Source organism: Rhinolophus sinicus, linkage group LG02 (assembly GCF_036562045.2).
Source record: "Rhinolophus sinicus isolate RSC01 linkage group LG02, ASM3656204v1, whole genome shotgun sequence".
NCBI lineage: Eukaryota > Metazoa > Chordata > Mammalia > Chiroptera > Rhinolophidae > Rhinolophus > Rhinolophus sinicus.
In genome coordinates, this window is record NC_133752.1 from 14,509,973 (window position 1) to 14,530,261 (window position 20,289).

At 37.3% G+C, this 20,289-nt stretch overlaps 1 protein-coding gene across 1 annotated transcript in view; it reads left to right on the top strand.

The window, feature by feature from the left end:
- LOC109453821 (cytosolic beta-glucosidase) overlaps positions 1-20,289 on the top strand; it is a 409,360-nt gene that overhangs the window by 37,993 nt on the left and 351,078 nt on the right. The gene's annotated exons all lie outside the window — the stretch shown is intronic.

The window sequence follows — 20,289 nt, forward strand, 5'->3', positions numbered from 1 at the left end:
TTTATTCTGGCATCATGAACCCAGTTTTCTGAGGTTAGATTTCCATCTGAAGATTTAGAGACTGTTTGTGATGGACTGAATTGTGTTCCTAAATTCATAACACCTGGTGTAACTGTATTTGGAGATAGAGTCTTTAAAGAGATAATGAAGGTTAAATGAGGTCATAGGACTGGGGTCCTAATCTAATAGAACTTCTCTCCTCATAAGAAGAGAAAGAGACATCAAGTGTATGTGTGCACTCAGGAAAAGCTATGTGAGGACTCGGTGGGAACATGGCCATTTGTAAGCTAAGGAGAGGCCTCAGAAGAAACCAAATCTGCTGGCACTTTTTTCTTGGGTTTCTATCCTCCTCCAGAATTATGAGAACTAAATATCAGTTGCTTCAGCCATCTGGTCTATGGTATTTTGTTATGGCAGCCCTAGCAAACTAATATAGAGACATGTTCAGAAAGTGCCTATAATGCTGTGATTAGAACCATATTACCTGGGGTAAAACCCCCACTTGACTATCTGTGTGAACTTCGGGAAGTGAACCTGGCTGGGCTTTTCCTTCAAGTTCTGGTAGGTGAATGCAGCGGTCCTATCTGTCTCATGTGGAGTTGTTTAAGGATATTAATAAGTTGTTTAATATAAAGGGTTGAGAATAGTGCCTGGCACATAGTAAGCCCCATGCTAGTATTAGCTATTTTATTTCTTCTTCTTTTTCTCCTCTTCATCTTCTTCTTTGCTTTTTGTTTGTTTGTTTCTTTTTGTTTGTTTGTTTGATAAGGAATAGAAATGTACAGAAATAAACTCAAGTATAACTGGGAGTTCTTGTAAAAACAGAGTTCTTACATATTTAAAAGGGTTTGATCAGTATAGTAGGGAGAGATACTAAGGAAAATTGCCATTCACACAAAGGTCTTGCTCCATCTTTAACCTATAAGTTTCCTGTCAGAGCTTTAAAACAGGTATCAAAAGGCCAAAACAAAGCTCAGCTCTTGTAAAAAAGACAACAAAGTTCATTCATTCAAAAATGTAACATTCGAAAGGTCTAGTATACTATTAAAAATTTTTGAACATTCCAAGAAGCAACAAAAATTAATTCATTAAGAATCAAAAAAATCAATCAATAGCAAAAAAAACAGATCTGACAGAGATCATGGAATTAGAAGACACGATTATTAAAATACTAATATGATTATGTTAAACATTTAAAGGAAAATGTGAACAACAGAAAATAAATGGAAGATATAAAATGGAAAATTTAGAGATGAAAAGTAAAATCTCTGAAATGAAAATTTCAATGAATGAGAGTAACAGAAAAAATTGCAGAAAGAAAGATCAATGAACTTAAGATTTTATAATAAAACAGATAAAAAAATGAATCATAGAAAAAATAAACTGAAAACAAAAATGTCTTAGTGGCCAGTGGAAAAATATCAAACAATCTAACCTTTATTAATTGAGATCTTATCAGGGGTGGTGGGGAATGTGTGACAGAAAACATACTTGAAGAAATAATGGCTGAAAAATTCCAAATAGAGTGTGTAGTACAAACACACAAGCACAAAAATTCAGTGAACCTAAAGAAAGATAAAACTACCCTGTCACCTCACTAATACCACGATACATCACAATTGCAGAAACTAGTGAAAAAAGGGACAATTTTAAAAGTAGTTTGACCAAGAAAGAGAAAGTCCATACACTAGAAAATAGATCAGAATTATCAAACATTTGGCAGACAGAAGACAATGGATTGGCTTCTTTAGAGTGTTGACAGAGATTTTCAACCTAGAAATCTATATTCAGGGAACATATCCTTCAAAAGTGAAGGCAAAATAAAAACTTTTTCGGATAAACAGAAGCTGAAAAAACTCGTTATAGACAGACCTGTACCTACAAGAAATATTAAATGGTATCTGGTAGAAATTTGAGATCAACACAGAAAAAAACAAAAATCACTAAAAGTGGTAAATATGTGGGTAAAGAAATACTTTACCCACAAACGATCAAATAATATGGCGAATGTTTAAATAAAAAAAATTATTATAGTAAAAGACCTATTGCCATTAATCACCCTCAAAATACTCCCTCTCACTTTGAACACACTTAGCCCATTGTTCTTGTTGCTTTCTGAAGCAGTTCTGGAAGTCTTCTTTCGTGAGTATCTTAAGTTGCGCTGTCATGGCTGCTTCGATGTCCTGAATCGATTCAAAATGTTTACTTTTCATGGTCATTTTGACTTTGGGAAAGAGCCAGAAGTCACAAGGTGTCAGATCCAGTGAATAAAGTGGATGAGGACACACTGTAATGTTTTCATTTGACAGAAATTGCCATATGCCAGAAGCGATGTGTGACATGGAGCGTTGTCATGGTAGAGGATGATTTAAGGCACACTTTAAAACACACCTTCTCTCAACAGTAGCTCACACCTGACTGAGTGCACTGAACCAGTTGAAACTTGTCACACACTGTTACTAAGGTTTGACACGCTGCTTCCGGTATTGACGATCCCTGCCTTTCCGTTTGATGGCACTCGGCAGCAGCATTCACCATATGTTTTGATCACACCTCGTAGTTATCATTTAAACATTTCTTTAAAATATAATTAATTACCTGAAGCAATGATAATATACCATTGGGTACAGAACATATATAAAATTAATATCTGACTCATGTATGACAATAGCACAAAATACAGAAGTGAGGAAATGGAAGTATATTTTTGTAGGTGTCTTTTGTTATCCTTAAAGTGATATTATTTGAAGTTAGATTGTATTAAAGATGCTATTCTAAACTCTTTGACAACCATTAAAAAAATTAAAGAGCTATCACTAATAAGCTAATAGTAGAGATGAATGGAGTATTAAAATCCAATCAGTCCCAAATGAAAGTAGGAAAAAAGAAAAAAATGAGTAAAGAACAGATGAATAAAAGAAAAATCAAACAGCAAAGAAGTCAATATAAACCAAACCATATCAATACCTACATTAAATATAAGTGTTCAATACATTTCAATTAAAATATAGAGAATGTCAGAGTAGAAGAAAAAAGTATCTCTTAATTCCGTGTTTCCCCAAAAATAAGACCTAGCCGGACAATCAGCTCTAATGTGTCTTTTGGAGCAAAAATTAATATAAGACCCAGTCTTATTTTACTATAATATAAGACCAGTTCTTATATAATATAACATAATATAATATAGTATAGTATAGTATAGTATAGTATAGTATAATATGATATAATATAATACCTGGTCTTATATAATGTAATTTAATACAATATAATATAAGACTGGGTCCTATTAATTTTTGCTCCAAAAGACACATTAGAGCTGATTGTCTGGCTAGGTCTTATTTTTGGGGAAACACAGTTACATCGTGTCTATAGGAAACTCACTTTACAAGTAAAATTATAGATACGTTTAAAGGAAAAGGATTAAAAAAATGCCATCCAAACACTAAGATTAGAAAGTGGGAGCAGCTATGTTAATAGCACGTAAAACAGACTTCAAAACAAGGAATATTATCAGGGGTAAAGAGTTAGAGGTCCTAATGATAATTAAGGGATTCTTGCATCAAAATGACATCAAATCCTCAATAAGCATATATCAGTAACAGTGTTACAATTCACGTAGTAAAAACTATCAGAAGCAAGAAGAAAACTAGACAAATTTACAATTATATGTGGAGAGTTCAACTATCTGCTCCCACTAATTAATTGATAGAGCAAGGAGACAGAAAATTGGTAAGGATATAGAAGGCAAACTGTTAACCACTGTTACCCAGATTAACCTAATGGACATTTGCATCCAACAAAATCAAAACACAATTCTTTTTCAGTGCACACAAAACATTTACTACCATGGATCACAAGCTGGTCAATAAAACCAACGTCAACACATTTTAATGAATAAAGTCATACATTGTAGTATGAATCAAAGTATGTATTTGCTCTTTATCCTGGTTTTTGGTACTTAGCTCCTGAAACCTTTGGAATCTCCAAGCAATAAAAGTGTCTTTCGTATGATAAGGAGATGACTGGTGGGTGGAGACTGGTCACCCAAAAGACCAAGGCATGATTAAAGGGTTAGAACTTTCAGCTCTACACCCAAACCTCTGGGAACAGAAGGACAGGGGGTAGATTGAGTTACTCACCAATGGCCAGTGATTTAATCAATCAATCAATCAATCAATCAATCGTGTCTATCTACATAATTAAAACTCCCTAATACCCCCTAAATGTCGGGGATCAGAGAGCTTTCATGGTGAACATACCGAGGTACTAGGAAAGAGGTGCAAGGAGAGAGGCATGGATGCTCTCTACCCCTTCACCCCAGACCTTGCTTCATGCATTTTTAACATTTGGCTGTTCTTGAGTCATTTATAATAATCTGGCAATAGTAACTAAAGTATTTCTCTGAGTTCTCTGAGGCATTATGGCAAGTTATCAAATGTGAGGAGGGGTGTGACGACCTGTGCTTTATAGCCAGTCAGTCAGATGTACAGAGGCCTGAGATTTGTGATTGGCCTCTGAAGTGGGGGCTGTCTTGTGGGACTAAGCCCTTAAACTGTGGGGTCTGTACTAATTCTGAGTAGTTATGCCAGCATTGAATCAAATGGTAGGACCTCTGATTAGTATCTGGAGAGTTGGAGAATTGGTTGGTGTGAGAAAAAACACACACACATTTGGTGTCAGAACTCTTGTGAGTAAAAACAGTTCATATATAATACCTTGTCTGACCACAGCAAAATTAAATTAGAAGCCAATAGTAGAAGACATCTGGAAAATCCCGAAATACATGGAAATTCAATTCATGAGTCAAAGAGTAAAACACAAAAGAAATTAGATAGTACTTTGAATTGAATGAAAAAGCAGAAAAACCATACCAAAATTTGTGGGATACAGTTAACACAGTACTCATAATCTTTATATCAGTAAAAAACAATTGGAAATTGAAATAAAAATTTCAAAGACATTTAAAATCATGTAAATCTTCGGAATATATTTAAAAAGTAAGTTGAGCAGGTTGGCAGGATATAAGGTCAAGACAAAAAAAAATCAATTAAATGTTTAAATACTAGCAAGGAACAATCAGAAATAGAAAATTTTAAAGTATTATTTTAAATAGTATCCTAAAAACATGAAACACTTAGGCATAAGTTTAGTAAAATACTTGCCAGACCAGTACAATAGGAAAACACTGCTGAGGTAAATTAAGACCTAAGTGAATTGAGAGAGAGGTCATATTCATGCGTTGGTAGACTGAGTATTGTTAAGATGACGTTTCGCTCAAAATGGACCTCTAATTTCAGTGCAATCACAATCAAAATCCCAGAACACTTTTTTTTTTTAGAAATGGACATGTTGATGCTAAAGAGTACTGTGTATAGAAAAGAAGTCAGAATACCTCCCCCCCAAATCTTGAAAATAATATTGAAAAACGTCCATTACGTGATGTGAAGATTTACCATAATGCTACAGAAATCAGGGTAGTATAGTAATGGCATTAAAATGAAAAAAATAGATTAATAGAATAAAATAGAGTTCAGAAACACGCACGCGTGCGCGCGCACGCACACACACACACACACACACACACACACACACACACACACAAGGTATGACAAGTTCGTGAACTTATTGCAACAATATTGCTGACCTTTTTTTGATACCAGAGGGACTATTCATTATGAAGTTGTACCAACTGGACAGTTAACCAAGTTTACTATTCGGAAATGCTGAAAAGGCTACATGAAAAAGATAGACGACCTGAACTTTTCACCAATTCATGGCTCTTGCATCACAACAATGCACCAGCTCACACGGCACTGTCTGTGAGGGAGTTTTTAGCCAGTAAACAAATAACTGTATTGGAACACCCTCCCTACTCACCTGATCTGGCCCCCAGTGACTTCTTTCTTTACCCAAAGGTAAAGGAAATATTGAAAGGAAGACATTTTGATGACATTCAGGACATCAAAGGTAATATGATGACAGCTCTGATGGCCATTCCAGAGAAGGAGTTCCAAAATTGCTTTCAAGGGTGGACTAGGTGCTGGTGTCAGTGCATAGCTTCCCAAGGGCAGTACTTCAAAGGTGACCGTAGTGATATTCAGCAGTGAGGTATGTAGCACTTTTTCTAGGATGAGTTCCCAAACTGAATTGTCTGGTTTATATATATCTAATATATATATATTAGATATAATATTTATATTATATTAAAATATAATATTTATATTATATAATATATAAATATATGTAAATTATATATAATGTATATAAATTATATATATAATATTTATATTCAATTAAATTTCAACAATATGCCAAATAATCAAGAGGAAAAAATAGTGTTTTCAACAAATGGTGCTAGAATAGCTGGAGTGTCTTAGGGAAGAAGTAAAACCTAACTTTTATCTCTCACCATACATAAAAATATACTAGAAGTAAATCAGTATAAAGCTTTTTATGCAAATATAAATAAAACATTAAACACAAAGCTGTAAAACTCCCTTCCTGGTCTTGAGATAGGCATAATAATGATCTGTAGACAAAAAATACCTGATAAATTAAATTCTCTTCATAAGAATTTAAACCTTTTGCTCTTGGAAATAAAATAAAATAAAAATAAAAATAAAAAGGTAAGCCATGGACTGGGAGAAAATACCCCCACTATAGATATATCTGATATAGGTAGGATGTGTATCCAGAATTCATAAAGAACTAATAACTCAATAATAAGAAGGTGAACAATAAAAGATGTCCAGTAATGAGTGGGCAAAAGATTTGAACAAACACTTTGCAAAAGAAGAGAGGCCAAGTTTAATAAGTCCATGGAAAGGTCCTCAACAACAATAGTTACCAGGGAAATGCTAATTAAAACCACAATGAGAGACCACTCAGTATACATTCACCAGAATGGCTAAAATTAAATAGACTAACAGTAGCAAGTATAAGTGAGAATGTTGAACAGGTGTAACTCTCATATTTGTACATTGCTAGAGAGGATGTCAAACGAGGCAGTATGAGAAACCTCCTAAAAGTGATGTATAGGATAGGATCCCACAATTTCACACCTGATATGTGGGGATTCCAAGCTTCGAATCGAGGTTTGTTCTTTCTGGCCACCAGCCTCCTCCATCCTGAAGCTATCTCGGGGCCCGCTAACAGTGGTCTCATTAGAACAAATGACTTATATCACTCCTTTCACTCATAAAATTCCAAAGGTTTTAGGCGCCCTGTGCTAGGAGCGGGCGAGGAAGACCAAATAAATATTTCTTACTATATCTCAATATCATACCTGGGTATTCATTATAGTAATGTCTGTAATATTTGTAAGGATGATATATTTCATAATAAAATTCAGAAATAGCCCAAAAGCAGGAATTGTTTTGATTCATCAAATACGACAATACTTCCATTTGAGCAGTGAGTAAAAAATGTGGCACCAGAAGCATATTTCCTAAAACAGGGCAAGGAACAATGGCAGAATTGCAGCTGGTGGGAGTACTGCTGAGTTAACTTTTTTCTTAGACGTAGACTCCAGCTGATAGCCCATAATCTGACAAGGTTACTGAATAATTAAAGATTCTGAAATCCCTTTATCATATTGTTCCACAACCTTAAATTATTTTCCAAATACATTAATCGCTTTTTATAATGTCTTGTTGTTTGCCCATGTTGGTGATTCTTTTCTGTAAGCATATGAAAGATTCTTACTTTATATTCTCTATAATTCAGTTTTATGAAGCCTTTAGGAGCTTAATTGTGCTGTTCTCTACTTATTCCCGTTTGTGATTTGTTGTGGAGTTTCTAACAGTGGGCTCAGTATTTGGAGCCTTTTTCTGGTGTTGTACTCATTGAACTGGCTCCCATTAAAAAAAACACAAAAGGCCCCACTTTGTGGTGTTTACCAATTTCTGTGGTGCAAATACTCCCACCATAGCCAATGTAAACTCCCATTTGGTGCTGCTGAATGTGGAATTGGGAAGAGATGAGTAGAATTGGCTCTTGCCAGTCTGAGCAAGTCAGCTCCAGCCACCCCTTCCAACCTGGAAAAGGACAGAAGGGGCTGAAATGGAATCAGATGGTAGGAAAGGACTTACTGGTGATTTATATCAACGAGGGCTCAGAGGGAAATGTGAAAGGTGAAGAAAAATTCACATAAGCCAGAGAAAGGAGGAGTTGGAGAGGGGAGAATTTGAGAGGCAAAATCTACAAGCAGATGGGGTGTACGATGGCAATAAATGGAAGATGGAAAGAAGAGGATATTAACTATTGTTGGGGCCAAGATCTATAAAAAAGAAAAACACAGACTCAGAATTTTTATACAAGACATCTATGAGAATTACATTGCTGAAAGGAAGACGAAGAGGTCTCACCCCCCTGTGGCTGGAGACCAAAACATACCAACAGCTCAAGACTTAAAAAAAAAAGACGGCTTTTATTTATGCCTAAACACATGTGAGACCCCCTCCAAGATTGCCTTGTGGTCAGCAGGGAGGGGAAGGACCTCTTGCCAATCAGACAGGGAAGATGGGACAGTTTGATGTTCAGCAGGAGAGAGAAAAATGGACTTTGTTTGAAAAGTCATGTAAAAAGCTCCTGTTAAGGGCTATTAATAATATACACAGTATTTATCTGGTCAAATATTTAGACTCTCTAAAGGATAAAGGTATTTGTGCAGAGGTGTATAAAATCAAGGGTTTCTTTGATTACTGAGATTTCATTTTAATGCTTAGAACGTGGTTAGAATTTCTGTTGACTGCAGAGGGAGTGAGTTCCACACCCATATGCCCCTCTCTGGATTGATGATGATGGTGGTGGTGGTGGTGGTGGTGGTGGTGATGATAAAATCCACCAATTTTTACTTGGTCATGCATCAGTCTTTAAATCTGCCTTTCCAAAGGTGTAATTGTTCATTATTTCTCTAAAGTCTCCTGGAGGGTGATGAACACAGTGAGATTCGAAGGAAGACCTTCCAACTGGCAGCCATAAAATAGCTGAGTGGTTTTCCAGTTTGCAGCAGTAGCCCTGAGTTCCCAGATCTTTGAGACTTTGTTGTAGTCTCCCCTCAGCCATTGGAGAATGCCCCAAAATGATTGCCTTTTCCCGTTTTAAGTCTGAGGCTGCCACAAAATTACGAGGTCCTTTCTGGGGTCTTCAGATCTTAAGGGTAGCTGTGATTGAAAGAAATTCACCTTGTTTTTTGGTCATTTGGACATAGTGAAGACCTAGAGTCCACAGGTCTGTGGTACAACGTACAGAGATTTATAATGAGATGTGTGCACACACAAGGGTGACCCTAAGCACAGTTCTGTCATAGGGGCGGTCAAGAGAATTTCACAGGGCACAGTCCATCCAGGCACAAGGCCGTTTCAGTCCAGAATTTTTTTACATAGATCTGGTCTCCAAATAGAAAGACCAGGTTGATGTGGAATGTGTTATTGACTTATATGCACAACAGGATTACAGTCAGAACAAGTCTTTGTAAATGAACTTTCACGTTCTCCACTTTGGAGAGAAACAGTCAGAATATGAGCTAGAGCCTTTATACGCCATTCATGACCATTTCAGTGGCCTGAGTTCCCCTAAATGCAGAATTGCAGCTCACACGTCCGTCCGAATCATTAGGACACAGACCACTTGCACCCCCATTCACTGAGAAGTTAACTTAGTCTTTCCTTAACATCATACTTTTTCCTCTCCACTTTGGAAAAAAAAAAAGTTGATAATTGATATTTAGGATTTCACATACCTATGGAAATTGTGTCCCGTAATATGAGAACCTGATCTAAGTATTCAATCCCCAGCAATAAACCTAGTCCTAGAGCAGGTTATCTTTGATAATGGAAAGTTTTGGCCTATCCGAAGAGCAGGTCTAGAATAAGCAGGATATGGGACAGAAGCCCTGGATAGAAACTTCACAGTCGCTTTCTGAGTGAGTGAGTGAGTGACCCCACCTACCTCATGGAACTCTTTGTTGCACTGGTACTGACTTCCTGCTTTATAAGTATTACATGTGGCAAAAAGGGGGCAGGACACACAATGAGGTACTGTTCTTTGGGAAAAGAAGCTGTCTGTCATTGTTATTGCTGTTGCTGTTATTCTATTATCCCCAAATGTGTCACCTAGTGGAACAGGACAAATAAGGCCATGGGCTCAGCTGGTTATAGCCAGGTCCTGTTTACAGGGAGGAGTAAGTAGCTGTCGTGTAGGTAGCCTTTTTTTTCTTCTTCAATTAAAGTTTATTGGGGTGACAATGGTTAGTAAAGATACATAGGTTTCAAGTGTACAATTCTGTAATACGTCATCGATAAATCACATTGTGTGTTCACCACCGAGAGTCAGTTCTCCTTTCATCACCATATATTTGACCCCCTTTATCCTCTTCTGATATCCTCCCTACCCTCTTACCCGCTGGTAACCACTAAATTGTTGTCCGTGTCTATGAGTTTTTGTTTCATTTGTTTGCCTTGTCCTTTTGTTGTTTGTAGTTTTACATACCACATTATCAGTGAACTCATATGGTTCTCGACTTCTTCTGTCTGACTTATTTCACTCAGCATAATAATCTCAAGATCCATCCATGTTGTTGCAAATGGCACTATTTCATCTTTTCTTATGGCAGAATAGTATTCCATTGTGTATATATACCACATCTTCTTTATCCAATCGTCTATGAATTTGACTTCAAAGGCAAGGGAAGTAAAAGCTAAAGTAAATGAATGGGACTGTATCAAACTTAAAAGCTTCTGCACAGCAAAAGAAACCATCGACAAAATAAAGAAGCAACCAACAAAATGGGAGAAGATAATTGCAAACAACGCCTCCGATAAGGGCCTAATATCCAAAATATATAAGGAACTCATACAACTCAACAACAAAAAAACAAACAATCCAATTTAAAAATAGGCAGGGAACCTGAATAGTTATTTCTCCAAAGAGGACATACAGATGGCCAATAGACATATGAAAAGATGCTCAACATTACTAATCATCAGAGAAATGCAAATAAAAAACCCAATGAAATATCACCTCACCCCAGTTAGAATGGCTATCATCAACAAGACAAATAATATTAGGTTGGTGCAAAAGTAATTGCAGTTTAAAAGGTTAAAAAAAATTGCAAAAACCGCAATTACTTTTGCACCAACCTATTAACAAGTGTTGGAGAGGCTGTGGAGAAAAAGGAACCCTCATACACTGTTGGTGGGAATGCAGATTGGTGCAATCACTATGGAAGGCAGTGTGGAGGTTCCTCAAAAAATTACGAATAGAATTACCATATGACCAGCAATCCCTCTCCTGGGTATCTACCCAAAAAATCTGAAAACATTTATCCATAAAGATATATGTGCTCCGATGTTCACTGCAGCTTTATTTACAGTGGCCAAGATATGGAAACAACCAAAGTAGGTATCTTTTTAATAATCAGGGCTACAATTTGTAGTTTAGGAAGTTAGGCAATTAAGTGTCAAGGAACAGAATATGGTGACAATGTGATGGGATGACACTCTGTGGTGGAAGTGCATTTGCAGCTGGATCACATCACAGTTTTCCCATTTAAATACTATCATTGGCTAATTCAAGAAATAGAATTCTCCTTGATATTAAATAATTCTTCTAAATTAAATAAACAAAGCTAATAAGCAATGGTCTTTTGAACTTTCATTTGGCTTCAGTGGAGTTGTCAAGTATATGAATCTAGCCTGCCATGTTGCCAGAAATAGTTCATTGCAAGATTTTTCTGAAATTGGACAAGACCACCTCTCCTGTAAGAATCCCACCTTGGTCGTGATGCATTTTTTAATTCATTCCTACATTTTGATTTTTAATTTTATAAAAATTTTAAATTACAGTTGACATCCAATATTATGTTGGTTTCAGGTGTACAACATAATGGTTAGACATTTATATAACAAGACCCCCATAAGTCTAGTACACATTTGACAACATACATACTTATTACAATATTATTGACTATATTCCCTATGTTGTATTTTACATCCTCGTGACTATTTTTATAACTGACAATTTGTATTTCTTAATTCCTTCCTTTGTCACTTATTCCCCCAAGCCCCCCTCCCCTCTGGCAACCATCAATTTACTTTTGTCCCCATTTTGTTTGGAGATTTTACATATATGTTCATATGGGGGATAACTTACTTTTCATATATTGTCCTTTTCTAGTACGTGTGTTAAAGTTATATTAGCCTAACAAAATGACTTGGAAATTTTCTTGCTTTTTCTATTCTTTCCTACAAGTTGTGTAAAATTGAAATGAAAATTTGATAGATCATGGCTGTAAAACTTACATAGTTCTTCTTTGTGGAAAGATTTAAAATGAGTGATTTTATTTATTGGTTTTAGGATTATTTAGGTTTTCTATTTCTTTTTGAGCCAGCTCTAGTAATTCAGTATTTTCTAAGAGTTTTTCCACTCAAGTTTTAAAATTTATTGGTCATGAGTTTTTAAAACCTTGCGGTGTTTTCATTCCTATGCATATGTAGTTGTATTCCCTTGTAAATTCTTAATATTTCTTGTTTTTGCCTTTTCATTTTCCTGGTCAATCTTTCCATACACCATATGAGTGGAATCATACAGTATTTGTCTTTTTGTGCTTGGCTTATTTCAGTTAGCATGATGTCCTCAATGTTTATCCATGTTATAGCATGAAATAAGATCTCCTTTTTCAAGGCTGCATACTATTCTAGTGTGTGTGTGTATGTGGCACATTTTCCTTATCTGCTCATCCCTCGGTGGACACGTTGGTCACTTCCACCTCTTGACTATTGTGAATAGTGCTACAGTGAACATAGATATGCAAATGTCTGTTTGAGACCCTGCTTTTGAGATTTTTGGGTATATATCCAAAAGTGGGATGGCTGGATCATATGACGATTCTATTTTTAATATTTTGAGGAACCTTCATACTGTATCCATAGCAGCTGCACCATTTTACATTCTCAACAAGGTACAAGGGTTCCAATTTTTCTGTATTATCACTAATACTTGCTGTTTTCCATTCTTCTGACAGTGGCCATCCCAAAGGGTTTGAGCTGATATCTCATTGTGGTTTTGATTTGCCCACAAGACTTTTTAAGTGTGATTTGGAAGATAAAAGTAGAGTAGCCATGATAATCTTTATATACTCTATAGGCCAGTGAATTTCAGGTAAACATTTTTTTTTATTTTTTATTTTTTTAGTATAAGTATATCCCAATACTACTTGGGACATATTTATGTTAAAAAGGACATATTTATGTTTGTATGCAATATTTGGTACACAACTATATGTAAAAATTACCTGTTATTTATCTGTAATTCAAATTTAGTTGACACTATATATTTTTATTTGCTAAATCTGGCAACGCGAAATGCAGGGCACCCAGCACTGCTGTGGCTCATGTGCATTGCTGAGGATATGTGGGTTCACCCTCTGGAATGGGGTATCAGCCAGATCTGCAGCACCTCCTGCAGCTGCCATATTTCCTCCTTCAGTTTCACTGACTCTTTTGTCCCAAGTGTATATTTACCGCATGTCTATCAATGGATGAGTGGATAAAGAAAATGTGGTATATACGGAGTCTAACACTTTAGTTTGTGAACTTGTTGCTACGATGTTGCTAACCTATTTTTGATATCAGAGGGATTATCATTATGAATTTGTACCAACTGGACAAATAGATAACCAAGTTTACTATTTGGAAGTGCTGAAAAGGCTGCGTGAAAAAGTTAGACGACCTGAACTTTTCGCCAACAATTCATGGTTCTTGCATCACAACAATGCACCAGCTCACAGGGCACTGTCTGTGAGGGAGTTTTTAGCCAGTAAACAAATAACTGTATTGGAACATCCTCCCTACTCACCTGATCTGGCCCCCAATGACTTCTTTCTTTACTCAAAGATAAAGGAAATATTGAAAGGAAGACATTTTGATGACATTCAGGACATTAAGGATAATATGACGATAGCCCTGTTGGCCATTCCAGAAAAAGAGATCCAAAATTGCTTTGCAGAGTGGACTAGGTGTTGATTTTGGTGCATAGCTTCCCAAGGGGAGTACTTCGAAGGTGACCATAGTGATATTCAGCAATGATGTATGTAGGATTTTTTGTAGGATGAGTTCGCAAACTTAATTGCCTGACCTTCGTACGTCCAGTGGAAGATTATGCAGCCTTTAAAAAGTCAGAAGCGAGCAGTTTATTCAGCAGCATACTCCCATCTTTGATGCTGGAGGCTTGGAGACAGTGAGAGACCAATGTGGGTTGCAGAACGTTTTCATGGATTCCCTTCAGCCTTGCAGTTTCCTATTTGCCTTTATTTCCCTGCTTCGTGTTCGTCTCCTCTTCTAGACGGCCAGCTCTGCTGGTTGGGGACTACAGCAGCAGACGAAAAGCAACAGCCTCACCTAACTGCTCGCATTAGCTCCCGCAATTGTATAAGATCAAATCTATGGAATAAATCATACATCTGTATATCTATGTATCTATGTATTTGTATCTATATCTATGTGTATATATTTATATCTATATAAAATCTGTATTTATATCATCTTTCTCCAGTGATTCTGCTCCTTTGAACAAACCATGAAAGATACAGGCTGGAGTGTGTTCATATACATTTTATATGAGGACACTGAATCTCAAAGATGTTAAGTACCTTGTCCAAGGTTATATAAATAGCGAGTGGCAGAAATAAGCAATATTTGATCTTGGTCTATTACCTCCAAAAGCCATGGTCAGACTAATCTGTCTTAGGGAATACAATGGGGCAATCACACATATGTGGAATATTAATTGATTGATGAGTGTCACATTCCAAACAAGCAAGGTAATTAATCTAATTCAGCACTAGTGATTAGGTCTCATTAATACTATATTTAGTAAGTGAGCATCTAATTTCTTTTAAGAGACATAGATAAATGGGAGGAATTTTTAGGAGACCAACCAACCAGAGAAGGATTCAGAAAGAGGAAATGTTAATGAAATAATGCAGGCAATGAAGTATACAGAGAAGAACAGGAGTCCTGATTAGAGCGTAAGGGATGTAGCTCAGTTCCCAGAACTGGGCAGAGAAAAAAATGTAAATCCCGGAGTACTGACAAAATATATTTTAGAGAAGGTCCTTATACATCGTCTGCCATTCCAGAGAACTGTAAAAGGTGGATACAATTCCCAAACTCACGTTACACACTCCAGGTAAATACTCAAGTGCCTTAAATTGTTCCAATAAGTGAAAGTACCCAGCCCAAAGACCTGGCCCCACCACTTACTCCCTCATTTCATCAATTCTAAGATGTATTTCTTTGTTTTCACTTTAAAAAAAAACCAAAGCAGACTTTAGTTTTTAGAGCAGTTTTAGGTTCACAGCAAAACTGAGGATGTGGCACAGAGATTTCCCACATAATCCCTGTCCCCAACAGGCGTCTCACTCATTGTCAGCATCCCCGTCAGAGGGAGACATTTGTTACAGTTGATGAAACTACATTAACAACCATTATCACCGAAAGTCCATAATTTACCTTAGGGTTTATTCTTGGTGTTCTACATTTTACAGAGTACCTTCACTGCCCTAAAAATCCTCTGCTCCAGCTATTCATCCCTCCCTCCATCTAACCCCTGGCAAGCACTGAAACATGAAACCATGGCAATTCTTTTTCATGTTTTGACATCTCTGAAATTCACGTGCGTCTTTTAGTTGCACTGTTTCTTTCTCAGTGGTATATAAAATAATGGTTCGTCTTACAATTGATGGTGTTTTATAATATGTAAAATACAGTAGTTTTGTGATCTTGGGCAAATTAGTTAATCTCTCTGTGCCTCAGTTTCCTTATCTCTAAAGTGGGATAATAATAATATCTCTCATATAAGGCTGTTGTGAGGAGTAAATGAGAAAACCACGTGATGTGTTTCGAGCAGAGTAACAGTTATCTATTGCCACAATGACACTGCATAACAGACCGTACCAAAACTTGGTGGCTTAAAACAATAACCCTGTATTATTTCAGTTTGGAGGTTCTGCTAAGTTGGGCTCCGTGGGGCTCACTCATGTTTCCGTGGCTATATGTGGGTTAGCTAGGAAACTGATAATCTTGGCTGGGCTTTCCTACATGTCTGGCGTTGTGTCTAGGAAACCTCAGGCGAATGCTCTGCTTCACATGTGCTTTCATCCTCTGGCAGACTACCCTGGGCTTGTTTTCCTGGTAGCAGCAGAGTTCCAGGAGCAAGCATGGATGCCTAGACTCAGAGCTGGCACTTCATCATGCCTGTCACATTCTATTGGCCAAAGCCCCTCACAAGGCGAGCCAGCCCAGATTCAGAGGGTGAGGATATAGACTTCACCGTGTGATCGATGGAGCTGCAAAGCCACATTACAAAGAGCAGGAGACCAGCTTAGATTGGGAAACTGGGGCAGTTCTTACAATCCATCTACCACAGTCAGTGCCTGGCACATAGTAAGTGCTCAGGAAATCTTACCTGTCACTGAAGGCCCTCACTCATTATACAGGGAGTTGAGCTGGTTTAGTCCAAGTTGGCTAAAGAAAAGAACATGGCTTCACCGTACGATGAGGGCTGGATGCCGCCCATGCTTCTGATGTGCCCATCAGAGTCTCAGAAGCATGAGGTCTTGGAATATAAAAGATGGAAACATATTCGAGTCCAGTCACTCTCATTCTCTTACTTTATTGGCGAGAAAAATGAGCTCAAGGGAGGTGAAGTGACTTGCTTAAGAGTGCACAGCAGAGGAGCTTGGAGGCCCAATGCTCACGCCACCGGTCTCCTACCATAAAACGCTGTGACCTTTCCAACTATGACTGTGAGAAAAAAATCCCATTTCTTTTAAAATCCACATCAAAATAAAACTTGAGATGAATACGAGATGTAAAAAAAATAAGCTCTTAAACATACAATGTATGTTTGTTCTTTTTTCCGCTTTAAATGTGAGCTTTTAGTCTATTGGAACTTGTGAGGTCTTTTTAATGATATCTAAACATTGTATAATATGAAAATAACTCTCAATTTTAATGATAGACATCTATTGCCTATTTTGAAAATATACATTTATATTTATATTTAAATAGATTTTTACTGGACTTCCGTAAGAACAGGCAGCACGTAAAATTCAGATACACCTTTAAAGGAGTGGGCCTGGATAAATGTTTTGTTGGTTTAGAGCTAGAGACCATGAAAATGAATCATTTAGTATTTGAATACTTAGTACACTTGATTTACTATTTCAAAGAAAAAGTCTGTAAGTAGACTTAGTAGAATTATTGAGCATCAAAGACACTCTAAAAGTACTTTCTATTTAAAAAGAAATTGTTCTGAAATTCAAAAATCAAATTTAACATTAAAATGCTCAGCAAATGAATTTATTATTTTGCTTCCTAATAAGAGCCACACACAATTATATTGTTTTTGTGTGACCGTGCCTATGCTATTTGCTCACATATACTCAACTGTACTTTTATTAGGGTTAATGGAGAGAGCAGTGGATTTTGGTTCAGGAGACTTTGATGTGAAGTTGGCAGTTCTACAGCCCGAGTCACATAACTTCCTTGTATAGAGGAGCATTATATTTTAAAGATTTTCATGGAGTAGCTGGGTGCATAGAAACGAACAGAAGTCCCTTGTCTTCCCACAAATGTTTTTTTATTTTTATTTTTTATGTTTTTGCCTTAATCTTATTTTTTTTAATTGTGGTAAAATATACATATAAAATTTACCATCTTAACTATATTTAAGTGAACTATTCAATGATATAGCCCACATTCACATTGTTGGGCTATCATCACCATCATCCCGGAACTCTTTTCATCTTGCAGAACTGAAAGTCTGTTCCCATTAAACAATAACTTCCCATCCCCCCCAGCCCCTGGAAACCACCCTTCTCCTTTCTGTCTCTATGAATCTGACTATTGAAAACACCTCCTATAATTGAAATCATATAGTGTTTGTCCTTTTGTGACTGACACTTGTTTTAGCAGAGTGCCCTCAAGGTTCATCCATGTATCATGTGTCAGAAATTCCTTTCTTCTTAACGCTGAATAATATTCCGTGGCATGTATATACCACAACTCGTTTCTCCATTCGTGGACACTTGGGGTGTTTCCACCTTTTGACTATGGAGAATAATGCTGCTATGAACATGCGTGGTCTCCACAAAATTCTTTTATCTGTGGCATGTTAAAAGTGTACAAGCTGGGATTACTCTTAGTCAGCATACCCATTTTTCAAAACTTCTAGCTCATGTTAGTGAATGTAGAGAGGCCTAGACATCTTTTGAAATAAACTCCTTCCATTGTGGGGGATATAACGCTATTAGAGCACAAAAATACGCATTTTTTAAAAGAACGAAGCAGCTATGTGTGAAGGCTATCCTGGGCCATCCTCCTCAATAAAGAAAACTTCATGTAGGTCCCCATTCTGTTGCCAGTATGTAACAGATGAATGCTCTCACTCAAAATCTGCCCTGTGCTGACGAATGTTCCTTTCTGGTTGGATGCCCCTCTCAGGACATCTCTTATCCTCTCAAGATCATGAGGCAATTCTAGATACTTTTTCGTGCTCCCTGGAGCTGAGGAAAGCTCAGTGGGTGGACTCAGGCCCTCTCTGCCTGGACACAGCCTGCCACCCTTTCTGCTGCCCACTCACCACGCTGGTTCTGTCACACTGGTGGTTGTGGTAAAATGTTTGTAAGACTCTCCATGCAGGGTGCTTCATTGGCTGACGTCCCTCTGCCCCGGGATTCCTCCTAAACCCACTTTAGTTTCTGTCCTGTGCCCTTCTCCCTCCCCACCATGGCCTGTCCACCTTTTTAAAAACATGCACCAGCAGCTGACACTATTTTGTTCTCCCAGAAGAAAACCCTCATCTACTTATCCAGATTGTATTCTGGTCCCTTAACTACCTAGTTTCCAGTTGAGTGGTAGACATATCATTTGTGACTCAGTTCCTTTAGAGATTGACTTTCTACACTAGACAGTAAGAAAGCTGATGTCTTTTGGTTTATATACCACATATCAGTGAAATCACATGGTTCTCTGCTTTTTCTGTCTGACTTATTTCGCTCAGCATTACACTCTCAAGATCCATCCATGTTGTCACAAATGTTCCTATATCATCTTTTCTTATCGCCGAATAGTATTCCATTATGTATATGTACCACAACTTCTTTATCCATTCATCTATCGAAGGACATTTTGGTTGTTTCCATGTCTTGACCACCGTAAACAAAGCTGCAATGAACATTGGAGCACACGTGTCAATTGTCACCTCAATAAATTTAATTAAAAAAAAAGAAAGCTGATGTCCACTTCCAAAATTAAAAAAAAAGAGAGAACCTTGGGTTAGAAATCTGAAAACCCAATTAAGGGTCTTTGTCCTTTATTCATAGCAGACAGTTCCAACCCTAGACTATTCAGTGATAAAACAAGAAGAAAGGTGGATGATCCTGATGCTTTAAAATCAAGTATTTAATTGATTCAATCTGTTTACATCTCTGTTTACCCGGGAGATAACCAAAGAGACAGGAAGGGGTGAGGGAAAAACTCATAACCTGTCTTTGGGGTCTCAGATCATTCAGTGCTGATGGTATAGCTGCTGCTCACCATGTGGGTGGCTGTGAAGTCAGAGACCAAAGCCTGGACCCTGGGTCCCAGCTCTTGCCCCTGGACTCTGGGTGGGCTCGCGTCGGCCCGTTCCCACCGGCGTCTTGGTCCTCTGCATTCCTCCCTGGACAGGTGGGTCTGAAGGATGGAATTATTTTCTGGCCATTCGCTCAGCAACTAACAAATGCTTGATATTTTTAGTTGACCTTGTTTTCTGATCACCATAAAAGGCAATTTACAGTCATGAACTTAGAATATTTATGCATAGAAACCTTTGTATTTTTACCTGTGCAAATATCGGTCTACGTTATAATTTTACACACAATGTGTACTTGTTAAGCATAGTTTCACAGAGCCTTTGAAAAAGAAGGAACGTCAGATGGTTGTATTAAATGTGTAGGAGGAGAGAGAGGAGAAAGAGAAGCAATAAGCAGTTTGAATAAAACCTCTCAATTAAAAGATGTAAGGTCACCAGTTGCTTAGCGGTAGATGCACGGCTTGTCTGTTCACACTTGTGCCCAAAGACTAAATGTTCTTAGTCCTCTAAGTTCCTAAGACACGACATCTTGGCCCGTGGCCCTTGAGCAAATTACTTGATCAAAATTTCTTAGCAGGTCAAATACAGATAAAATAGTATGTACCACAGGGTCGTTGTGAGAGTAAACAAGAAAACCAATGTCAATACTAA